The sequence below is a fragment of the Zonotrichia leucophrys genome, chromosome 1, assembly GCF_028769735.1.
Source record: "Zonotrichia leucophrys gambelii isolate GWCS_2022_RI chromosome 1, RI_Zleu_2.0, whole genome shotgun sequence".
In the NCBI taxonomy this organism is placed as follows: Eukaryota; Metazoa; Chordata; class Aves; order Passeriformes; family Passerellidae; genus Zonotrichia; species Zonotrichia leucophrys.
In genome coordinates, this window is record NC_088169.1 from 90,361,489 (window position 1) to 90,387,614 (window position 26,126).

Sequence of the window (26,126 nt, forward strand, 5' to 3'; positions counted from 1 at the left end):
ACATCACAGATGGAATTGGGCTTTTCGTCACTTCACTCTCACAATCCTGTGGTAAACCATTTCACTTCATTTTTGGTTTAATTAAGGAAAAAATTATTGAAAACTCTCCTGCTCAGAATGAGAACATATTAATCTTTTGTTCTGGGTAATAAGGTGCAAAGAAATGTAGTCCTGGCAGGATACTAATTTTTGATGTTGTCAATTAAAAAACTTCTCCTGGTGCTTTGAGTGGAAAAATCTCTCAGAAAGTGTTTTTATTGAAGCACCCAGTTCCAAGTCCTGGATTATTAGGTAAAGCTCCGTCAGCAAAGAGACCAATATAAATGCTTTTCATACCATCTGCCTTGATGCCTTGACAAAAAAATAAAGAAGAGAAAATACATAAGTCCAAAATTCTCTGATTTTAACCTGTTTCCCTTTAATACAAAGCTGGGAAATTCAGGTCCTTAAAATATAAAAAACATGTGATTACCTTTTTCTTTTTGTCTTTTCTCTAAACCTTACAGAAGATCCCAAATACAAATCACCCAGTGTTTCCAGGACTTTTTATATTCTTTTTATATTTTGAAATCAGAAAAGCAGCTTTAAGTAAGTATAGATGCTAGCAAATCATTTGCTCCACTCCCTTCTGCTGTTCTGAAGAGAGCTTGTTACAGTGCATACATTTTACCTGGTGTTCATTGGGAGGCTCTATACAATTACCAGGCTTTTGATTTTCCTGTTTAAAAACAAATTAACGTGGTGTGTAGGGCCTTGCAATATTAGGCAACAACTCCAACAGCGAATGATGAAAGACAGTGCCCCAGTGAAGGTGTTAGCAATCCATCTGGCCAATTAGAAGAGAAACTTAGGCAGAGTCCAACACTATTTCTCAGTTATGGTGGCTGTGACATCAAGACTTGAGAAGCAGCGAGATTTGGTGTGAAACAATCAAGTGAATCCATACAGAGAAAAATCAGGGAATCAGGGAAGAGGTGCTGGAATCCCACAGCAGAGAGGAAAGGGAAAGCGCTATCTGCCAGAGATGTACCTTGACTTATCAACTTGAAAGAGGACTGGACTTCAGAAAACCAAACCAGCTCAGACATGAAACAGATACTGATAAAGTCTGTCTTCCTACAGATTTGCAATCAGAGCCTGTAAGCAGCAGAGAAGAGGAGTGCAGTTGTCTTTGGTTCTCTCTCCCAGAACAAAGATAATGTTCTCAGTGAGCAGAAGACAGCCTGTGCTGTGGCTCTTCTGTGCTGACCAGACAACTGTCCTCTGCCAAACATGCTTAGCTGATAAGTTCTGCTTGTTTTTCCCTCAGCAGGAGCACTAATCTGGGTTCTTCTCCACTCCTTAGATACCTATTCTGTAGAAAACAAATCAGCTTTTCAGTTCTTTCCAACTCAACTGAATGGTATCAGCACACTCAACAGCTACGTATGGGTGTGACAGATGGGAACAGGGACAGGCCGTCCCACAAACTCAGGTGAGATAACTTGGGAACCAGTGCTCCAGAAATCAGAAGTGTTTAAAATATGAAAGTGGATTCAAACTTTATCTTAAGCCATGCCCAAGGTAAAGAGAGACCAAGGTCTTGTTCTGCTTCTGCCTTCCCATTTGGACCTTCGTGAGGCCTGAACATGCACTCCTTTCTCTCGTGGGTTGCTTCTCATGTGACTGCAGAAGCAGGCCAGCAGGATTGCCCACCGCCTAATTTGGAGATGGATACTGCACAGGACTACACATATTTAATGTCACAGACTGTTCTAAAACGTTTTTCTTGTTTTTTCTTGTCTTGCAGCTTCAAGAGCATCTTACTTGAACTCGGAAGTAAACAGAAATATTTCTTCCTGTCCTTTCCCACCTGAGAGATAACTGCTGCTCTCACTTCGAGGAGGTTAGCACAGCCCTTCTTTCTCATACCCACTCTCCCATGTGTGCTTTAATTCCTTTCTCTCATCTTTCAGCCGTGACAGGAGAAGGAGTTAAAAATCTCATGCTGCTTTCTGGCCAGTACCTTCTTAAGTATGTCACCCCTCCCCACGCACACAGGAGTTGCACTGCCCTCTCCCTGGATGGTTCCACATATCTGTTCTCTGAAGTTACAGAGATGGGAATGATTTTCCTCAACATGAAATACTGTATAAAGAGTGTGGGTGGGAAATATGCAGTGTAATGGAACTGAAACCCCATAAGGGAAATCAACGCAGGCAGCTGCTGATACACTATTTACTTGGATAAATCATCCATTTTTCTCCCAGGCCAGATGACTTGAGGTATCACCTACCAAGGATGGCAAGTGCAAATATAAATAATAAATAAAATTAACTCAGGAAGAATTCTCACTGTAATGGGGTTTTGCAGAGAACTAAGTTTCAGTTAAACTTAATCCTTGCTGTCTTCTGTGTCTCCAGCAGCAGAAACATCTGGTCGGTTTTAGATTCCCCTTGGATTCCCAACTTCAAAGGGAGTTATAAAGAATAACAAATACATGTACTGGCACTGAAAAAAAAAATTAGAGCAGCAGGAGAGAATGGTAAAATTGTCCTTATTTGACTGCTAGTGACAGGCGCCACAGGCAGAACTGTGAGAAAAAATCTTAACGGCTCAGGCAAATAAGCTTTTTGTTTTGTTTTTTTAATGACTGGCTCTCTGTACTAATGACGCAGAAAATCTATGGGATCTGCCCCATAATGGCAAGAAGCACATGTGCCAACAAATATGCACGCAAGGGTATGCAGAAAATAGATTTTAAATCAGATATGTTCTAAATAATAGCCAGGAAACTAGGAACTAAATTTTATTCCCAGCCTTTTCGCTGACAGTGTCCTGTGTGCCCTGTGTGCCCTGGCTAAACAATGCAGCTCCAAATTTTGGCCCTTTAAAGTCAGTAGTTTGTTGTAAAGTATGGCCAGAAACAATGACTGTCACATGCACTTTTCAAATCCTGCTTTAAAACCTCCAGGAACAGGGGTAGGTAAGCAAACACAGTAACAGATGTCTGCAGCTCTGTCTTTCCTTTACTCTCTGGTGGCTGGAAAGTGAATGCTGTGCTTTTTTCATGAATGCAGCACACCAGCAACTACTTCTGACATGTTTCTGCCCTTATGTGCAGTGAAAAAAAGCATCTAGCTTCACCCTGAGCTTCTGAATCAGTGCACTCATGAAATAATCACACCCCGTTCCTCACTTCATCCATGCAACATCATGACCTCCTTTTTCTATTTATTGTTTACCACTTCAGTCATAGGGTCAATAAAATAAATATAATGTAAAGGACATTTGAGAATGCAGATACCTGTGTGAAGTCTCCTATCTGCTAAGCATTAACTGTTGCTGCACGAACATTAACTCTTGTATGAAAGCTGAACTTGTTACTACCTTTCATCAAAACTATAGACTCCTAAATGCCTGGCATCATGTAATGCAAATTTATAAGATGGATGCCAGAGAGGAAAATTACAGAATAGGCTTTTGCAAATAGTATTAAAACCACAGCCATCCTTCCTTCACCTCCCTTTACAGAGAGTCCATAGAATGTAAGTTTTGAAAGCAGTCATCGAATAAATTCCAACGATTCCTGAATCAAAGAGACTGATCAACTTGTGTATATTTGATGGGACAAGAAAAGCTGTATTTGGCAAATAAATTATTTCTTACAAATAACTCATTCAGTTCTGTTGCTGGAACTGCAACCATTACTTTTTTCCTGACCTTATTTTGCCTTATTATGTCATGAGGTAAGCAGCTTCCCATTGTTTTATCTTTAAAGATATTTCAGGATTTCTTAAATGCCTCACATAACAGCAAGATGATATCAAGATTTTCCCATAAATACAGCAATCTCATTTTTATATGAATCTTTCAGAAGTTTCAGTTGCAAAAATATGAATTTCTTGTACAATGCAATGACTAAAGGACTTAGAAACTTCTGCAACAGGCCCCTTACCTGAAAGACCCTATTCCCAAATTTATTTCTCACTGAATACTAAAAACCTGTAAGTGAAGATGCTTTACAAACTGCTATAGAAATAGGAATTAAGAATATACTGTGAAATTCGTTATGCCTGAGACAGGAATCAGCAATTTTTGAAGCTGCTGCCATATTTCTGTTAAACAGTTGAGTCTGAAAAGGGAATCCAGAACTAACTTAAATGCACACAATCAGGCAGACAATTCTATGGATGTGTACTGCTAATATCTCTTTCGGAGCCAGTGGGATAAACTCATTTCTTTTGCCCAAGTTAACTTTTTGGAAAGTCTCTGACTTCTTGACCTGAGGATCATTGATTCTTGAAAGGGAGCCTGCCTTCTTAGCGGGGCTTCGTTACCTGTGTTGCTAAAATCCTCCTATGTATTTTGGAATTATGCTTACAATTGCCATTTCCCAGCAATATGGCCCATTTACCTCTACAAGGAAAGACTGAACAAAAAGATCAGATCTCAGTGTTCCCCAAACTCATATTACCAGAGGTGATTCAATCAAGTAACACTTAAAACTAAGTTAACATTGGACATTTTCTAGCTTCTGTATTTGCAGCCAGGAGAGCTGTACTGCCAGTTCTGATTTGGGGCTGAAGGTAGCACAGGCTGCAACAGCTTGAACAAGAGTTGTGGGTTCTGACAGCAGTGTGAATTGAGAATTTCCAACATGAACTTGATCCCCAGCCTGCTAAAGCCAAGGACAGAGCTTAGATCCGGCTCAATACACATTCCAAAGGAACTTCATCTGTTTTCAACAAGAATTGTGGGAACATCCACTAATAAACACCTCAGGAGTTAAATGCCAGGACTTCTCCAAACATCTTTCCAAATGGTTCTTTACATCCTGTTTATGGCCCATTACATTCTCCTGTGACTAAGGCTGGTAGACCAGCCATGGTCTAATAGTTCCTTGAGTACCTTTCCTGTGCTCTTACATATCTGCAGGCATCCAGGCACAATGCAGCAATTGAATAGAACCATTATAAACACAGTTCAATTCCTGACCAACCCTCAGCATGCACATATACATTTGCAAAGCATTAATGGCATGGTAAGCTAAAAACAACCATCCCAATAATATCAGCCAACAAGGCAAGACCTACAGATGCTTTCTGTTTGCTTGGGGTATTTTACTGCTTATATTATTATCTTTGTGATGTGTGCTGCTCCACCAGCGTGCAGGAAATATTGAGAGCGTGTCCACAACATAAACTGTTTTATTTCTTTATTTACTGAACTCTGAGGTGGGGGAACTTTTATTTTTGTACTTTTTAAGGCCTAAATACATTAATATCCCAACCCTTTATGTCCAAGACCGGTGCAAAATGTATTCCTCAGATAAAATCAGTCTTCGTAAGACTAAATTAAATTTATGTTGATACAGTAGGTTATGTGATTAAGCATGTAAAAAATTCTAGTGAATACAGGAGACAGCTGTTGTTCAAAGCATACCTTTCTGTCTGTCTTGCCATAGGCCTGTTTACAGAGAAATACTGAACCAACAACACTATTGCACTATTGCCCCAATATATATTTACTTAAAGCAGCTTTTCTGTATCACGAAATACCCCTTTTCTGGTTTGAAAAACATAAACAATAGGTTAGGTGGTCAAATGAATGGGGAAAAAATGTTCAATTGGTATTACTTTGTCACCTTCTGTTTACCTCTAATGGGAGTGAGAACTTCAAAGTTAGCAGAACCACAACTTCTATTGAATGGGTGATCAAATGTTCACTGATCTATCCCAAGCTTACAGAAGTTGCACTGCTGATGTTTTCAAGGAATACAAAATCATTGTATCTATCCATGCTCAAGGCAGACAGAGCTGAATAACCAAGGTATCACAAGTGGGTTAAGTAGCTCAGTCCTTCGAAAAGTACGGATCATCACACTGTTCAGACAATGTCAGATGTTTTATATTTTCCAGCAAGAGAACAATTCTTAACCATTTTTTGTGCTTTTAATCTTCACCCTTGCCCTTATTTGTCTAACACACCCCCCTTATGTTTTTCTTTTGTGGAATGCTCTCACTGAAACTGATTTAGGCCAATCCTGAAGAATTTAAACTTAGACGAAGCAGTAATCTATAAAGTAAAATGTCCCCAAGGCATCTACCACATTGTGGCCCTTGACAAGACTGCTGCCAGAAGAATTTCACTATTTAAGTATACAGCTTCTACATGAGGAAGAAAAATAGATAGTGTGTTATGGGTGTTATACAGGATAAGAAAAGATGCAAAGCAATAACCAGAATGTGTTCTTCTAAGGGAAGGTCCCTTTTAAATCAAATCTAAGAAGTAACAAATAAAGAGAATACACTAATATTAACTAATATTAGCTTTACACTCACACTGTCATTACCTTCAACTGTTTGTTCCCTTTGCAAGCAGCTGGACTCAGATGGGCACCCAGAATCGGATTTGTAACCAGCCCACAGAGATGGCAGTCAGGAGAGCTGACACAGTATCAGAGACTTCCCAATTTGCTGAGCAGAAACACAGAATACATTTCCAGGGGAGATTTACATACAGTTAGAGAGGTGGATTCTGATGAACTGTTACTGAACAAAGATAGAATAACATCAATACAAGAAGATTTCAGCATAGTCTAAGGGTCTGAGAATTATTTAGGTGGGAAAAGACCTCCAAGGTCATCGAGTCCAACCTTTGACTCAACACCACCGTGCCAACTAAACCACAGCATTAAGTGCCACATCCAGTTGCTCTTTGAGCGCTTTCAGGGATGGTGGCCCCACCACTTCCCTGGGCAGCCCACTGCAATGCTTTACAACCTTTTCAATGAAAAAAATTATCCCAAGGTCCAGCTTGAGCCCTGGCACAGCTTGAGGCCTCCTTACTCTTGTCCTGTTGTGCCCTCACACCTTTTATTATTTTTCTTTATTAAAAAGATTCAGTAGAATTCTAATGAAGCGCTTCTTTAAGCACCATCTAGAATAGCCCAAATACAACCCAATATTTTTGCTTCACAGGATAACTAGACTTTGAAATTTGCTTTTGTTTCACAGTTGAATTAAACACTGCATTGAAAAGTTACCAACGAAACAAAAACAAAAAATCATTTCAATCAATTGAATGTTGTTTTGACAAAATAATTTTGTTTTGATAGCTACTCTCAGTTTTGATTTAAATTTTATATTAGAACATTAAATACATTTTTGAAATAAAAGTTTGAAACAAATGCATTTCTGCTCCAAAAATGCCAAAAAGCTTTATCTGGAAATATGAATAGAAAAAACAAATAAGAATCCTGGAAGCATTTTTTAAAAATGAACTAGTATTTGCACACAAAGAGAATACTAGTATCTATTTTTTAATGCTTTTAGTCCAGACCTTCAGTACACTTTAGTGAGCCTCAGAAGCTTGTGATACCTCTGCAATACTACCAATATATCAGTGACAATCTAATTATTATTAAGAATCCAGCTGATATGCTGCTCTTGTCCAAGAGCTGGTGGAGCTTACTGATGTAGGAAAGGTAAGAGGCTTTTTCAGACAGCCAGTTATGCAACAACTAACACACATCTTGTTGGCTCAAGCATCATTCATTACTGCTGCCATTTGGGGAAGTATCAGAAGCAGTTCTGAGCAGGTTAAAGCAGCAGACTGAGAGTCACAGACTGTCCTACTCCTACAGAAGAATCTGAAGTGAGGAGAAAGGAGGGGAATATCAGTTGTTTCTGCTCTGCCCTTTAACCTCGAACTTAACCAGTAGAAAAATGTAAGAGCAGTTGGGATTAATAAGATGTTTAACATCTAAAATTCCTTTAACTGTTTGCTTTACCTGCCAAGAAATATCTTGATCACTGTTCATACATTTGCAAATTACTAAAATGCAAAATACCATGAAGTCATGTGAAGCTTGACTGAAACTATAAGACAAATCTTAGCCTAAACAGGGAAGAACTGAGGGCTTTCACCCAGATCAGGTAGCAGCAGGAGTGCCAACACATGAAACTGTTCCTTTAGGAAGACCAGAAGGAGAGCTGAAGCCCAGCCCATCATTCCCAGTCATCACTGGCCGTTTCAGCACTGAGGTGCTTACGGGAAGTAGTTGTCTCCCATGTCATTTTCTGATGACATGACCATGTTTCTGTAACATGGTCAGAATATCAGTAAGAACCAAAAAATTTTTATTTCTTATAAAGTGAATTTCTGAATGTAGTGCTTGGAGAAGTATTCAAACAACTGTACTGCTTAGTTCCCCATGAAAGCATCAGAACTTGAACCTGCCTACTACAACATCAGATGCCACACTTGGCAAGGCTGAGATGGGCAAAATCTTGGGGAAAACTGTTGGGATTAATTTTCTTGTGGAGGTTTTCAGGTATTAGATTTGGGGAGAGGTACTTGGGAGGAGATAAGAGTGGCTAAAATAAGAGGAGTTTGGCTTGCATATCCTCACCAACAGGTTATTAGCACAGGAAAAAAACACAAAGGCTTGTTCAAAAGCTTGAACTACAATTAATTCTAACAGAGCTTTTCCTGTTGCACACCAAGCAGACTGTTGAATTTGTGTTCTGCATACTGGACCCATGTGCTGACACTTTCCACAGTCTGAAAGGAATTGAAAACCCTGCCCTTCATCTTGTGTGTGCCTGCAGCAAAGGCTGCCTGTAACCCTTTCCTAACAGCATGATTTCAGAGGAACAGCCTAAGGAAGATGACTGAATCCTCAACCTGCACAAAATAAAAATACAGATTTAGAGACCACAGAAGACAAGAAATACCCAAATGCATGTCTGTGCCTCAGCATCCTCACCACTAGCAGTCAATGGTCCTTGGGCTAGATCCATATCAAGTGAAAAAGGTTCCCTTTACAAAACAGTGCCTCTTCTGAACAAAGACTTTCAATCCTTTTACCAGCAGCTTCCCTCTCCCTTAGCTGGTCTTAGTTATTAAAACAAACAAACAAACAAACAAACAAGAAAACCCCTCCCTCTGCTAAGCATCCCTCCACTCTTCTCTTTTAACTTTCCTTGTGTCTCCCTTCACGCCTCCCTGGGTTTGTTGTTTTTAAACCCATGCACTAACCTGCTCTCTTTGTTCTTCTTTCTTTCTTTCTTTTTTTTTTTTTTTTAAATTCTGTTTGCTTAAAACTCCCAGCCCCAAAAGCAAATTTGGAGAAAACTGGCTTTCTCTAGTTATCCCATTGTTCTTCTCAGGCAAGATCTATTTCAGATGTTTCTATTTCAAATATTTAATGACAGACCTATTCATACAAAGACATGCCAACACCACTCCCCTGTCTCTTTGGCATGATGCAAAGCACAGAAAAAGATGGTCACAAGATACAAGAACTCTGTTAGTCAATAAAATCAAGTTCTAACCCATAAACAGTAAGTAGCAGATTCCATACATTGCCACACTTCCCTGAAGCACAAGCCTAACAAAAAGCAGTTTCAAGGGGAATGCCATGGGCCAGGCTCATCCTTTTAGCACTACCACAGTGGACCTTGGCTGGCTTCCCTTCCAAGAGGACCTGTAGAGAAGCCAAAGACTGTATTGAGCCTTGGAGAGTTAACTTATTTTTGGGGTCTTGTCTTCACTGCAATGTTGCTTGTAAGTACAATGCTAATGTTGCCCCCAGCACGACTCCCTCCCACAACAGAAGCCTCTTGCTCAAACTAAATACTATTTTAAATTGACTCTTTGGCCTAAAAGCAGATTACAAGTGGCAGCCCATGTGTTGTAGTTACCAGTGTCAGTAACACAGTGGCAACTCATCAGTTCTCTAGTTGTGAGCTCAAAGCGCTGATCTAAGATCCTGCCTTGTAACTGGAGTCTAGATTAAAAACACAGAATCCTTCTTCCCAGTTATCTGCACTAAGCTCAAGCAGGTAGAGGTCAGACATCAATAATCTTCTTCTCCTCTCCTCAGTCTCGCAGTACATTCTGACAAAGAAATTCTCAATATTCACAGAAGAAATCGCATGCCCTCAAATCAGGGTTGGATAGAGAACCCTTACCAACACCAGTCTGTAACCTTGCTGTAACAACCTGAGTCAGCATAGCTAAAACAATACCAGTGATAATCACTTTTACCCACTACCTCTGCCTGCCCAGGCCATTGTTTGGAGTGAGGACGGCTTTTTGCAAGTCCCTTAGAGTCACCATCTGTGAAACACAGCACAGCTGCACCAACAGGCAACATGAACACAGATTTTAGCTTTGTGTGAATTGCAGGTCTTACAAATACAGTCAAAAGCATTTTAAGGCATGTGAGAGCAAGTGAAGGTGTCCATAGTCAGTTGCTGTGTGGCAACTCCAACCTTTTGCATACTGACTGTTACCTACATAATCCTTCTCTTCACTCTAATAAATTGGCATGAGATGAGCAAATCTAAGTACTGGCAACTAATACAAACCACCACAAAAGTGGCCATATTATCATCTGAACGTCTCATGCTCTACTTTATTTACAATCTCCAGGGCTGTAATCCCAGCTGGTAGTTTTAATTAGAAGTGAATGTACTTTCACAACAAATTGGACCTTCTCCTTCTTGGGCTTCAGAGATCCCTTCCACAGATGACTGTGGATTATGAAGAGACAAATTTTGGGGATGTTGGGCAGACAGTTTTCTCATATCACAGATCTGAAAAGCTAGCATCACTCTCTGGCTCACAAGAGGACTTGGCAGCAAGTCAGACTATGACTATCCAGAAGACTCTTCCCTCAGTGTCAGAGTAAGAAGACACATAATGGAAACTTGCAACAAAGCACAAATAATTCTATTTAGAAGTCAATGCAAAATTGTGGACTACAAGGCCAGCTGCAGGAGCTGTTTTCTTCTGAGTTTTGAGCCAAAGCATGGGACAACACGGCAAGCGCCATTAGAGTATGTAAATATCTACTCTGGCTTTTCCCAGTCTGTAGCCACTAGCGAATGCCTCACTGTGAAACTGCAAGTGCAGTAGGGGTTTAACAGCCTTTTTCTTCTCTTTGCTCTGGGATTTTTCTTTTCTTGGCTGTAACTAGTTGTAACCAGTTGTGAATAAGTCGTTATCCCTCTGTGCAACTCACAGCAACTAAAAGAAACCAGTGTCATTATGCAATTTAAAAAGAAAAAAAAAAGAAAAGAAAAAGAAAAAAAAAAAAGAAAAGTTTTGTTTTATGGTTAATTATCCATGGTCTATTTACAAAATAAATCAACCCATTGTGCACCACCAGGATTTGTGGCCTCATTTGAACTTTGCTTTTCATTAATCACTTTAAAATAAAAGCTAACTAGTTGATTTTTTTCTTCATTTTGGTTTATTATTTGCATCTGGGTATAAATTGAAAAAATTATGAAAGAACAAAGTATGGATTATTCACCCTCAGTTTCATGACTTACATGATCTCAGTCTTGTCTTTCTCCACGTGCCTAAACAGATGCACAGTCCAAAAATTCCAGCATTCTGTAAGAAATGTAATCACAAGAAGATTGAAATATTTTTTATACCCAAACTTTGAGTTATTAAAAAAAATCATAGCAAAAAGCTTGCCTTAAGAAATGAAAAGGTGGGCAAGCATCTACAAACATATTTAAGTTACTGAAGGAGGCAAATGAAATTACACGTGTAGACATCCAAGTAATACATAAATGTTTGTGACAGCTGAGTACAAAGCTATTTTGTTTAGACAAAATCTACTTGCAGGCAGGCTGAAGAAGGCAGAAAACGGATATCTGATTTCTTTACAGTGCTTACAGTTTATACAAGAAACCAGAAATATTTTTTCTGAAAATGGTTTAATTATGTAAGAAGTTTAGATCTTGTCCCTATGAGATGACAGAGGACTACTGTATTTTTGAAAACTAGCCAATGGAGAGGCAGGCAAAGGACATTTTTAGCTGCTCTTTTAATAAAACCCAACTAACTGTAATGACACTTATTTCATTCTGACAGGAAATAAGATACATATTAGCATAATAGTGAAATTCTTAACTAAGAAAGACTGAACAATTTATTTTTCTCTACTATGAACTGTTCAAGTAAAACTGAAAAATAAGAAAGGGTGATAAACATACATGATAGAAGTATATACAATGACAATATAGAAAAAAATGTCATTCCTCCTTTTTTTTTCTTTTTATTCACCAGTCACCCTTAAGTGTTCTTTGTCTTTACTATGACAAACAGAAAGTCAGAGTGCTCCACTTAACCCCTAATGAAATGGTACAGAAAAAGTTAGGCTGTCTGGAGGTCAAAAAATTTGATTTTGCTGCACTTCAGACTACAACTTTTTGTTTCTAAACTCCTGAGCTGGATACAAGTATAAAGGTGACTGAACTTACCCAACAGGTATATCAGAAACTAAGACAAAGAACTGAAGCTAAGAAATTGGATCATTAATACTATGTATTATTACTAATAGGAGCTCTAAAAGATAATTTTTGCTTGCCTGTTGATGTGAAAAAAGGATTGTAGAAATTTGAAAAGTTAAAGAAACCCACTGCCTCCTCCTCCACTTTGCAGATGGTTGAGATGTTTTAACTTTCATTTACAAATGTAAATTAGCTCCTACTTAATGAAAGTAAAAATTTAAAGCTGCCTCCACCTGATTGCAAAGCCCAGCGGCCGGGCTGGGAGGCTGGACAGGCCTTCAAAGGAAATAAAAGCCTTTTTAAGAACTCCTCGTATGAACGCCTGCCCTTGCAGCAGCAAGCTGTGGCCCTACAGCCGCTTTCCATTATAAATGCTAAATTGGGAAATGTTTAACATTCTTTGTTTAATCTTTGCAGTATAAAGAAAAAACAGCTGATTCTCAGAAACATGACAGCCTGAGCAACCATTAGTTATCTGCCTCCCCCTTCCTCAAAGCAGAACAGGCCATTTCCAGCCTCAGTGGCAAATGACGCTTTCTGATCAGGAATGTATATTTGGATGGAACCTAGAAGATGGGATTGAAACTTTGTCATTTTTTTGTTCCAGTGGTGTAAGGGGGTGAGGGCAACCAAGATATTTAATAAAAAAAATGTGAAGAGAAAAACAGTTTAAGAAATATATGTAGTGGGAACTATAGACAAAGGTTGTTTCAGATGCTTTCTGCACTGTCTTCTGTTAATATCTTTCCACAGTCCTTCCATGAAGGACAGCGTCATTATTTATTTTGATTTAAAACATTATCAACTGAGTGTATTTTTCTCTCGTTCACAGTACAGTCAGAGCAGCCAGTCCATCTATTCTGCTGCAACCAGTCACATATAAATCAGCACAAACTCAGGAACGAGCAGTCCTCTCAGCTGCTTACACAGACAAACTCTCTTTGTATCTCGTCTCTGCCAGAACTTCCCTAAAGGGGTGACTTTCATCACGTGTCCAAAAAGTCACACAAGTCAGAGGTTTCTTCGGTTGAAATTATGAAGTAATACCTCAAACCGAGTCCCCTCAGAAACTGAACTAACTGAAATATTTAGGTTTCTTTACAAGATTTTACCCTGAAGCACACTTTCCAGATCATCAAGTCCAGCTCCCTGCCCTCTTCTACTACAGATATTAAAGGTCACTTCTTAAAGAGTTGTTCTTAAGCCTCTGCATCAACAAGGTGAAGAGAGCTTAAACATCGTCCCCACACAAGCCCTGAGCATTCAGTAGCTGGCAGTGATGAGACCAGACATCCAGGGAACAAATCCACGAGCAAACAAGGATGCTCTCCTTCCCCACAGGGGCTCTGACAGACAGCACGGCACGGAGCATCCCCTCCTGGGGCTCCCCGATGGAGGCGCTCGGCCCAAACAGAGCCCTTGCTTCCTTTAGTGCCAGCATAAGGCATTACCCGCGGCACAGAGGCCAGAGCAGGGAGCAGCCCGGTGCTGGCCCTGCTCGCAGCACTGCACACATGCCCACAGCTCCTCCACCCTGCCGGCCTGGGGTGACCCTTCCCTGCAGGCGTCACAGCCCACCTGCACGCAGGGGTTAAACAGCAGGGGCAAGAGCTCCAGGTTCTCTCCAGGAGAAATGAGCCGGCTGTGCTGTTTGCTGTGAATGTGGAAGATAACAGATTTGAAAAGGAGGGCTGCAGGAACATTCAGTGCAGCTAGGCCTGATAGTTCTGTTACAATTACTCCAAAAACATTGCTTCTTGCAGCATTTCCTAGGGACTTCTGCAAGGCAAAAAGACCAGTGGAACTACTGACGGTGCTAGCAATGAATTACTGATAGTGAAGGACACAAAATTGTCATAAACTTCAACCAAAGTGTGAGAGTTGCAAAAACGACTGTTCTGAGGAAGGGAGGGAGGGAGGAAGGAAACCTTGCAGAATAATTGCTAGATAAAAAGCCTACCATAGCTAATTCAGCACATTGCTGGATACAGCAAAATAATTTAGCTAGCTATTTTTCAAAAACACCCAATCCTAAGTATGTGTCAGTGAAGAGAAATAATGAAATTTTGAAATAAAAATTAATGTAGAGCTCTTTTCATTTCTGTTGCTGTTTTTAAATCTTTAGGGTTCATATTTAACCTTTCCTCTAAAATAACAAACTTGAATTTAAGAAAACTAAGGCACAGATCTTCACAGAGACAGGACTCAAACAGCTTATGTTTAAAAATAAAATAGCAGAGTCTTTTTAAGTTGTGAAGTGAAGACTTATTCATTAAAACTGAATATTAACATCTCATTTGAGAAACTGTTCAAACCATCCCTTTTGCCTATTTTGCCTATGAATTTAGGCAGACAGAAGTTTCACAGGTTGCATGTCTAGCATCTGGTCAAGTCAAATCACCCTCTCCTCCATAAATTAAAATTAGATTTCCATTCTGCAGAACACACAAAATTCCCTCGTTCTGGTTGCTGTTCAACCGTGCATATATAACCAGAGTTTTAGCAGCAGGCATTTACAAGGGCTTTTCCCTTTTTAAATGAGAAAATACTCAGGAAATAATTAAATGTTTGTTTGACCATTAAGGAAGGTTAGTGTCTAGATAGCAGCCCACCCAAGCATACAAAGCAAAGCTGGGGACTGAAGACCTGGGAAGTTAGGGGTAACCCAGTGACACGCAGAGAAATGTCTCAGTAACTGAAAAGCAAGCAGATGCCTTTAAGAGGGAAAATTGCTTGTCTGCCATTAAAAGTTATCAGGTTTTGTACACCTATTCCAAATAAGTCTCCCATTGCAATCAGCACCGACGAAAAACTTACAGACCGAGACTCTGAAAAGACAAGCAGAAAGTAATTTTCACTCAAAGACAAATGATCACTCTTTTGATTAAGTCAAACACTGGACTCATTACTGAGCATGTTCTCTGTAAAGTTACACCATTTAAATCTTCCAAGCATTTTATAAAGGGCTGACAGCTATGAGGGACCAGGCTAAGGGATTTTAAGGAGGTTCTCTCCTCTACTGCATGCAACTATGTTATAAACTGCTACTGATATGCTGATTCAGCCACACCTTACAAATCCATAGGTTTTCAGGCCCTATAATTCCTACAGGATAGTGTTCCAGAATTTAATCATCTGATGACCAAGGTTATTTTCATTTATATATTGTCATTACATTATATAGGGCTATTGAATCTTATATATGTTTGGTGCCCATAGTTTGGTCTGTGTGGCAACACAGGCCTGAAATTTAAATAATTTTTTAACCTCTACAAAATATTTCAATGCCTTCTCCCTATGTATCTGAACTGATTTCACAAGAACTAATGAAATAGGTTTAGAATACTTGTGAAAGGCACAGTAGAACAGTATCTGTTCTATTGTGATTCCCTAAGTGATTCTATACTGAGACACAAACGGAGGCAGAAGTTTTCATTGCCCACAGCCAAAGCAAGGGCTGGTTTCAGAATCAGGTGTTCCAATACATTTCTGAATATATGTGTACTCCCCAGGAGTTTGGTGAAATATATTTACACAGATTAAAACATACTTACAGAGCTTAAAATATTCCACTTCCTGTTTTCACAAAACCCTGTTTCATTTAAAGCTTGTCTCAGGGATCACTGTTGAAAGATGTCAGCTTCAAAATTTTTTTTCTATTATGCCTGAAGTGGGCATAATTCACAGGCAGACTCATTTTATGGCTCTTTTCTAATGTCAGAAAAACACTTTAAAATAACTGAAGATTGAGCCCTATAACTTTAGAATTGACCTAATAGACTCCTGACATCATATCAACAGAATTAGTAGCATTACACTGGGGAAGAATCTGTCCAAGAATGTGCACGCAGACAAGAACGATTCATAAAGGGCAGAAGAAAACAAACCTTGACACAATGCTCACAACCACAAACAGGTCAGATCCTCAGAGGATACAACTAGGAATAAATTGGTTGCAATAGCTACAGGAATAAATTCTTCCTGTAATATGAACAGAAAAGAAAGAATGAACTTTTCTTTATTACTGGCCCATTTCTTCCCTTTCTTGAAGCTGAAGAGTGCCTCTTTTCTCTTTTTTAAAAATTATTATTTTAGCAGGGCTATATGTACTTTTTCTTGCATTTGACGGAAGTAAATTAAAATATACCCACCAATTCTAATTAGAAGAATCTCTGGATCTTTATGGACATCAATCACTTAAAATAGAAATTAATAAAGTTCAACATAGCCTAAAATTTCACTGTTCTTCTGCACTTGCTGCTGTTACACAGAGACTGACCTGACACTGGCATTAAGGTCAGGAGAGGAAAGGGAAAAAGCTTTCATTGTATACATCCAAAAGTTGGAGGGAGGGGGAGAAGAGAGAGGAGAAGAGAGGCAGAAACACTGTGCAGAAGCCAGGGATGTTCCAGAGCACACTGTGACAAGAAAATACTCAATAAGAATTCCTCCAGCCAAAACCAGATCTTAAACAAATCCATTGTCTTCTAGCCTGAAGCCCTTAAAAAGGCTCAAAATTAAAGTCTGTGCTGTGGGCACCCAGTCGTTCTTTCCTTTCATCAGGATTTGCAGGTTTTAATACAATCTGTCGCCAGGAAAAACAGTGGAGCTGTACAGTCCAGAGAGGTAACAAAAGCGAAAGGCAGCCGAGAGTTACATAACTGGCTTTTTACATAAATATTACAGTGAGAGATATTTTGCTTTTCAGAAAGGAAAAAAGATTAAAAAAAAAAAGTGCTCAAACTAACGTCAGAGAATTCAATGCAACTTCACTTACTCCTCATCCCTCTTTCACTTTGCAACATGTATCGAATAGCTGAAGTGAGGTGTTTCTTTTTCTTTTTTCATTATGACTAAACAAATAACCAATTCAGCCTTAAACACTTCATAACAGATTGTCTTGTATTACCTGAGAAGTGCACCACATCATGGAAGCTGGAAAAAATTCTTATTTTCAAGCATAAGCAAGCCTGCCTTGCTTATCTGCAGCACGGGGCAATTAGAAATGACCATGGATGTTAAACAAGCTCGCCTCTGTTCAGTCTGAGAAAAGGGAAAAAACCCTGCAAGTCTCCCCATCTGTTATTTCCCTTTTTTTTTTTTTTTTTTTTTTTCCCCTCTCTTTGGCTGTAGAAAAGCAAAATTATGCAAGAGCTTTTGAATGTAAAGCCTGTGTGTGCTTTTTCCCTTTTTGTCTCTGTGTACGCGGTACGAGCTATTGCGTAACCCAGCACGGAGTGGGCGGCCAGCATTTACTATCGATTTACACTACTCCTTCCTCACACTGAGCAGCAAGACACACGCAAAGCAGAGCACAGAGGTGACATGGACGTGCACTAAGGCATGTGCCATGGAGAGGGGGAAGCCAAGCATGTAAAAACAGAACTGTGCTTTTCTGACCTAAATGCAATTTCCCCAACCTTTTTGTTTTCATGCCCTTTGGTAAAAGAGCGGATGCTCAACAAACCCCACAAACCCCTCTGTCCAAAAGTAAGGTTTCCCCCCCCACACATCCATGACCAAATCCTATTAGAAACTACAAAAAACTACCAATTAATGTCATTGTGACACTTGTGCCAGGTATAAAGATGCCTAGCAAGCTCTTACTGACCATGAAGGTCCATTAAGGTTAAAAAGAGAATTCTTTTTTAAAGTCATACTATACATGAACCTTTTACTAATTTCTTTAGAACCTACTTTAGGCTTTCAGGAGCACAGAAATCATAAACACTATGCATAGTATGCAATACAAAGCCTTGGATTTTTTGAGATGATTGGGTGACATGGAAATATGAGAATTAGAGACCGGAAACAAGGGAAGTTCAACCTATTTTGTTATCTTATTAAGCCTGCCAAGATATCCATGTTGATCTCTCTTTGCCACACACCCAGAGTCATCAGTCTAGACAGACAGGCCTCTAGCTCATTAATGAGAATAATTTTGAGTCAGTAGGAGGAATTGTCTCATTCACACAGGTGAATGCCCACCACACTGCTGAATCCTTTGCCTCCAAGGTGAGACATGGTTGGGCAGATTCTGCCTGCTCCCGCTTGACACTAGGTCCTACAAGGCAAGGGAACACCACCAGGCTGGCATAACACTGGACTCCTGGGCATCCATTTATTAATTGGGTGGGGGATTTCTCGCATATAGTCAGTGGGATTTCAAAGCATGTTAACATACTTTAAAGGATGCTGAAAGACTGAAGATAAAAGGAAGTTTATTACAAGCCACAGAAGACACTGAGCCTTGTACCAGAAATGAAACTGAGTGTGCTGATTTAAAAAAAAAAAAAAATCAAAAAATCAAGTACCAATGCTTTTAAAACTGCTTTTGCATTATCTTTACTGGAAAACACACATTCCCCATATTATTTTCTTCAGATTGTGTTTAATAGGCAACATGTTTTTTCTTCACAGATCTGACATTGGACATTTTTACAGGTCCTAAAATAGCACAGTGAGCAAACAAAAACTCCATGTTATAAGACAGGCAAACCCTATTTTAGGGAAATTACACAGATATGCAATGTTTCTGACTATTCTGTTTATTTTTTTTTTCTTTTACCCAGGTCCACATCTACTAACATGGTACTATCAGCCAGCATGCAGTCAGGATCTCTATCAGGCTGTTAGAAAAAGAAAACATTCATTCACTGTCTTGCACATGCTTATTCATTTTGTTTGCACATAACTGGAATTGCATTGAAATTACCCAGAAATGTTTTACACAAAAAGTCATGTGCAGCCTAACTAGTCTGATCTGTCTTAAAATGAAACTGACCCTTAAAGGAAAAGAATAAGGCACCTAGTCATGCAACCTGAATTAAGCACTTACTAATTCAGATGGGGCCAACTCAAAACAAGCTCAGGCATATTCCCTTTGCTCACCAGAGGAGTGCTGGGGGAAAGAAATGAGACCCAGAAGGCAAACTCTACTTCCCTGTCATGCAGCCATTAGAAATGATGCTCCACAAGCAAACTTTGAGTGATGCTATGCAAAGTGAGTATTTCATGAAGGCTGAACCAGAGGACCAGCACATCAAACAATGAAAGCCTGCACTCTTCTGCCAAGACTGCATGCAAAAAAGAACATATTTTTCAGCACCATTTGCACACTTAGTCCTGATGTTTAGTATACCCTCATCTTATGGGATGCAACTTACAAGCACAAAATGCTTTACAGGATGTTATACAAAATAGATACAGAAAGAGACTCAAGAAAGAAATAACAGCTAAGGGGAGCCAAGCTCAGATATTGGTAAGGGCAGCTCCAATGCTGCCGTGCTTGCTTTATCATTGTCCAGAGTACACCTATTTTTAACCCCTTCTTAGCATGTCAGATTCTAAGCAACTAGCTGTGGACTCTACAGATCAGGTTCAAACAGAGATCTGATTCACCTGAAAATATGAGGATACAAGTAAGGGAGTTCAGAGCTGGTATATTCTGTTCTTGAGGGCTATCAAGCGAAGCTGAATAAAGTTTCCATTATAACCCACTTGCCTTCAATCACTCAAACATGTTGGAAACTTCACTACACATATTTTCTGCTCCTAATGTTTACCTATTCTTAAATTTCATGAAAACTTTCATAAACAAAAGTTCATCTGTTCTGCACATACAGAATGAGAAAAAAACATCCAGAGATTTAAGGGAAAGGGAAAAAGAGAGAGCTGAAATTATCTATAGAAAAAGCACAGAAAACAACAGAAAATACGAATGGACTTGTAAAGTCAGTACTGGCAAGATTTCTTGCAAGAAAAAGGTTTCTACTCTCATGAAAATACTTCAACTTTTAAAATTACACACACCTACAAAATTCTACCAGACCTTTTATGAATACCATCTTGGACACACATTTAGGTCAAAAAATCCTAAAAGAACCCCCATGTGGGTGCTAAAACCCCTTGTATTTGTATCTAATTGTATATTACATTCTTTAATGTCTCTGGTAGATTCTCTCCCTACAAGAGAACATAGCTACAAAGTAATATTATTTTTCACTATGTTAGACAGCTGGTTTGGATAGATTTTTTTGGGTTTTGATTCGTGAAACACATTAATAGCAGATGCCTTTTGCATGTATCAAAGATACTATAGCTCTGTATTTGCAGAAAAACAATGTGACTTCTTATTAAAGACTATCATAAGGGAGAAACTAAGGTTATAAACAAGTTATTACTCTAGGATTTCATGACTTTGTATGTAAGCTTAATGTTTCTCAAAACAGATTCTGTCTTTTTAATGACTGTAGGAGGACATAAGCCCAGTGCTGGGTTGCCATGGGCTTTTAATGGCAAATTGAATAATAAAAAAATATTAAAATTATAGAGACAAAACCGAAATGCTTGCCAACTGTTCCTGCTAGTTAAAGAATCAATAAACCTTTGCAGACCTTGTGCAACATGACTTTACTTGCAACAAAAGTAATTCACAACAAGAATGCTTTTCTTGGCAATTTACCTTTACTTTTCTCCTACCAGCTTCTCTTTCACATGAATCTTTTGGACTCCACTGTTTTGGAATGACCATGACACAGCAGAAGTTGCTAAATTTTCCCCACCCCTCAGCTAACCTATTAAACATGTGTAATGGTGTTATTTCCTAATGGTTCCTACAGACTGATATATTTCCAAGAGGGTTTTAGTCACCATGAATGGCAGTAAAATTGGCAAAGACTCAGAAAGCAAAGTCCAAGGAGACTAGAAAATAACTTAGAAAAAATGGTCTCTGGATAGTTTTGCCATGTCTGCCAGAATCAAAAGAATAGAGGTTATGTCAGTGTTTCCATAATAAACATCAGTTTTCAAGATTATAACTCAGCTGCAAAGATCTGATCCAGACTGAAATCAACACATGTGGGGTTTTAGATCAAGAGTAATTTTTTTATTTAAACTTATATTTCCCCTGCTGCAAAAGCAATCTAATGTTATAATTTAATCTGGTAAGTAATTACTAATTTATCAGAATTAGGGAGAGGAAGCAGAAAACAAAATTCAGAATTCACAGTAAATGCTTTCTGGGATTGCATAACTTTCCTTCCAGATATTCCCTGTGAGATTTTGAAAAGCGTGTATTTCTAAAGTAATTGTTGGATCAGTATAATCCTTGTCCAACAACCCTTAATATCTGTTTTGCTCCCTAAAAGCAACATGTTGTTTTGAGGCAAGTGTGACTTTTATACTGTGCAGCAGACACAGGAAAATACTAGGAGGGATTCAGAGGAATTTACAGGACAGGCCAGTTAATTTTTGAAGTACTGTAATTTATCACATTAATTCACCTTCACCACTCCTAAAGCACACAGGTTTCATCCTGAGGGAGCCTGAATAACTCAAGGGTATTCAGACAATGGGTAGATGACACACCTGAGGCATCCCTGAAGTGCAGAGGGCACTGGAGGTGTCAGAGCTGTGCCCAGAGCTGAGAGCATCCCCCAGCCCAGGGGCTGGAGCTGCTGCTGCCAAAGCCACACGAGCTGCAGCACCCGAACCAAGGCTCAGCTCCTTGTTTCAAGAAGCTTTATAACTAGCTCAGGGACAAGAGGAAGTGCCTGTATCAGTTAGGCATTTCCCAGAGCTTCTCATTGATCATATGCACATGACTTCAAACTCCTCTTTGAGTTTGATACAAGTATCTCCATAGATACAGTAAAAACAGACACCTTCACAGGACACTTCATGTGGCTCAAAAATCCAATTTTCAAGAAGCACCTAGGTGAGAGGAAACTGTGGTGTAAACTGAGTTTGTTAAAGTATACCTGGAAGAGTTTATTTTCAGATATCAACATAAGAAAGCTGAGCAGAAAATGGTTTGCACCAAACCAAGTAATAATGTCAGGAGCAAAACCCAGATATTCTGAGCTGCCTTTTCTTTTTTATCTGCAGAGAAAAATTATTTTAAACTGGATACTTCAGGAAAACCTGCATTACATGAGCTAAATACCACAGTAAGCCATTCACCACTTGACATTTTAATTTTCTGTCTTTGGTTCTGTTTTGTCATACTAAGTATGGCTCGTCCGAATATGAATATACACACACTGGTGTTTGCCTTTCCTCTGCTTTGCTGCGAGTTCCTCAGAATACTGAAACTTGACAATACTCACCAGCCAATCAGTTTATTTTGAACACAAATAAATTAATAAAATAAATAGTAAATAAACTCAGAAAGTAAATGTATTTTGAACACAAATAAATTAAGAACAATGAATTGTTCGTAACACAACACGAAACATCGTCAGCAGTATTTCCTACTGTTATCCCTTCATTTTCACTCAGGACTGTCGGAGCACTTTGTACCAAAAGACAGACTCTTATGAACATCCTGCCCTGTGAGTAGTTCCAGTGGAATCATGACACCGATTAACCAAACAAGGTATTATTCAATTACCCAACTCTGTGACACATTTACTATTAATTCTACTCACAAATGGGAAAATAAGTTCATAGATTCTAAAGAATTTGTGCCATTTCTCACTCTAAGCAAGTGGTCAAGCAGGAAATAGAATGCCAAACTCTCAGCCACCAAACCTCTTGCTGCAAACTGCTCGATACTACTCTCAATACTACTACTGCTCGATATTGTTATACAGAGAAAAATAAAACACAGCATTGACAAGTTTCAGGCATTTTCCAGCAACCTTGAATTATCTGAACAACCTCATCAAAGAGCTATAGAATAAGAAAAAATGGACTTTTCATCCTCTGAATAGCTGTAAAGTTTTCTTTATCTCTAGTAAAGACTTTTCTGATTTTAACTACCTATATTACAGATATGGATTAGCCAAAGAGAGAGAAAGATATTAAAACAGGCATCAGAGACTTACAAACAGAAGGTTTAGACACACATATAAGTGGACACACTCAACATTATTTTTGAAAGCTAATTTTGCACTTAAATGCTTTCCTCAGTACTCTACCACCCAAGTTCACCTGGAGAGACTGTAGGACCTGAACCAAAGAAGATTGGTTGTACAGCAGAAGCAGAAGGTTGACAAGCATGGTGTGTGAGGCTTATTGCAAATTAAAATTAAAATAGAAACTAGAGGTAGCACTTTTTCAGGTTATGGGTCAGGATTTTTATTTTACATACTTATTTTAAGGTAAAATTACAAATGCTATGCTTTGACTTCAGAAGAAACTACACATTGACTTATATTAAACAAATTCTTAGATATAGTAAATCTTCTGTCACAATTGCTGCTCATATTGGAAGGAAGTTTTCTTACCTTTTTACTTTGTTTGCTGAGAGCCAACAGTGTCATCCCCTTAGTCTGTGTCAGCTACTCTTTTATTACACAGAAGGCAAGTAATAGCGAAACTGTGCTGATCTGCCTGCTTTCACTCTATATAGTGTCTATATTTATAGGCTTTTGCTTCTATCTGAATCTATATTTATCTGCTTTTTCTGCCTACAGTGCATCTGCTTCTCGTACACACAGACATATATACATACACATGTGTGCATGCACACAAACACACAGACACACACAAACACACATACGGGCATACCCAGAATATGGGTGCTTACAGCAGGCTTCTGTTCCGCAGCAACATTTGTATAAATATAAACATATGCAGTGCACACAATATAAACCAAGGCATGCACAAAGAAAATCATCAGCTATTGCATGAATATGCCTTGCTGGCTTTGGGAAGGTTTATTATTCAGCAGGCTGCATAGTCAAGAGGATTGTATACAATTAGTTTCCTTTACATTACTCTGCTGTTGTAGCTTTGCAAGCAGTAGCAATTTATGCAGTTATTTTGCTGGGAGTTTTTTTTCCATGTAAGCATAGTTGGCACAGTTGTGAAATCACTGCCATCCTGTCAGGAGATGGATTCCCTGTTGGTACCACTAACAGTTTCCCTCAGGCTAGTCATTAAAAGGCAAGAGTTAGGCCACCCTGTGCCAGTTCAGGAGAGCATTCCCTAGAGGGAAGGAAGAAGGTACAACCTCAGACCCAGGTCAGTCTGGCAATTCTAAGACCAAACATTCTTTAAGCCTTAAAAATAAACATCATTTCCCAAAATTAACAGAGAATAAATGGAGGTATTCATCATCACATAAGGAGAAACCATCATGCCACAGTTCCCCGTATCACCAGACCAAGTTGCAGGTATTCTGTTCTGTTACTTAGATTGGAGCTATATCTCACCTCAACCTTTTTGGTTGGTGGGAAGGCTTCTTTTAAGACAATGAGAGCTGCCAGGGGAGATGATGGAAGTGGAGTATGTGACAGTAATGCTCTCTGTGTTACCATAATGTGATAAAGCTTCCATCAGTTGTATAAAGAGATCATAGCAAGTTTCTGCTGGACAGCCTTAATTCAATACTTGATTAATTCACATCCTACTAATCCTAAATTGCAACACGCCTCTAAGAAGGAGGAGGAGTTTCCACACTATAAGAGCAAAGCCAGGCAAGAAGTCACTGGGGATTTCTTTCTGTCCCCCTCATTGCAGAAGAGGGGACATTTTGGCTTCCTAGTTGTTCATAAGACAGTGAAAATAAACTGATTTAATACATGACCTCGTGACTCTTCTGAAAGGGGCAGGGATCCCTAAGCCAAAAATTACTGCGTACATAGGCTAAAGAAATAAGATACAAAGGCCCCTCGGGGTATCAAGGGCAGCTGAAGAAGACAGTCTTACCGATAATCCTTTCTAAATCCTGCAAAACTTCAAATAGGGTCAAACAACACATCCTGCCATTTTACAGAAGTAAGAAACTACACTTAATTCTAAAAACCCAGTCTCCTCTGAAAACCAGGTAATGAGTACATTAACTTAAGAATTAACTTAGAATAAGTACATTAACTTAATGAATAAACAAATTATAATTAGGATGTGTTTAAAAACCCCAAGCAAGTTCTGTAACTCAAAATCAGAAAAAAACCCCAACCCCTTAAGAAGACTTTTTATGTCAAGATCATGTTTGATAACTAAACCAGAAATACTACTACAAAATCAAAGACTTTTGGATAATTCTTTCATTCACTTTATCACACTGAAGAACAGCTCCTGTAGTAATTTTATGCTTATCCGGTATTAAATGGTCCATTTGAAAGGGTTTTTAGAAAATCTACTGACAAGATGGTATTTAAATATAATATATATACTTTTCACACAGATTTTCTATGTATCTTCATTTAATTTCTTTTAGTCTTAATATTCCCATTTCTCAGTCATTACACTGAATTGCAGCTACTGAACAAAACTCTGTTCATGCTTTCCTCACTGTTAAAGTTATCCTGACTCTGATGGCTGACACAGCCGTCTCAAAATTTTAAAAAATGTAATTCCATCATCTTAACTTGCTAGGTTTTTAACTGCCCAGCTCAATGTACTTAGTAACAGGGGATCCACTCTACTTGAAAACTTTTGTTGCTTTGCCATCTACAAATAAAATACCAATTTGAAAGAAAAGAGAAAGGATTTTTGTTAGCTCCTGCATTTCCCAAGCCCCATCAGTCTGATAGGATCTGTTATGAAAATACTAAATACTGCTAAAAATGAGAGTATGTGATAACTGTAATGACTCTGCATTTATGATACCTTTAGCAGTGACCATCTAGCAACTAGTCCATTAATTTTTTTCTCAGCAGGATATTTTACAGTTGTAGAGTGTTTAAGAGCATTTCTAAATTGGAAAACATTATTTAATTATTCACATGGAGGCATATTGATTACAGAATATAGTTTTTCTTTGAGGGTGCCCTACAACGTACCTTTATATGTATAAGAAAGTATTCAAGCACTTCTTTGATGCACAAATGTACAAACTCCTGCCTCATTTGTTCAGCAGTCTTTGAAATTTTGTAG

General features: G+C 38.8%; 1 protein-coding gene across 9 annotated transcripts in view; it reads right to left on the reverse strand.

The window, feature by feature from the left end:
• The window catches only part of ZBTB20 (zinc finger and BTB domain containing 20), a 473,346-nt gene that overhangs the window by 218,525 nt on the left and 228,695 nt on the right, over positions 1-26,126 (reverse strand). For 8 of the 9 annotated variants that reach the window (XR_010441560.1, XM_064722071.1, XM_064722021.1 and 5 more), the window contains one exon: positions 11,328-11,391. The exons of the other annotated variant lie outside the window; for it this stretch is intronic. The gene's annotated coding sequence lies outside the window, so the exon portion shown is untranslated. The remainder of the gene's footprint in view (positions 1-11,327; positions 11,392-26,126) is intronic. 9 annotated transcript variants of the gene reach the window in all.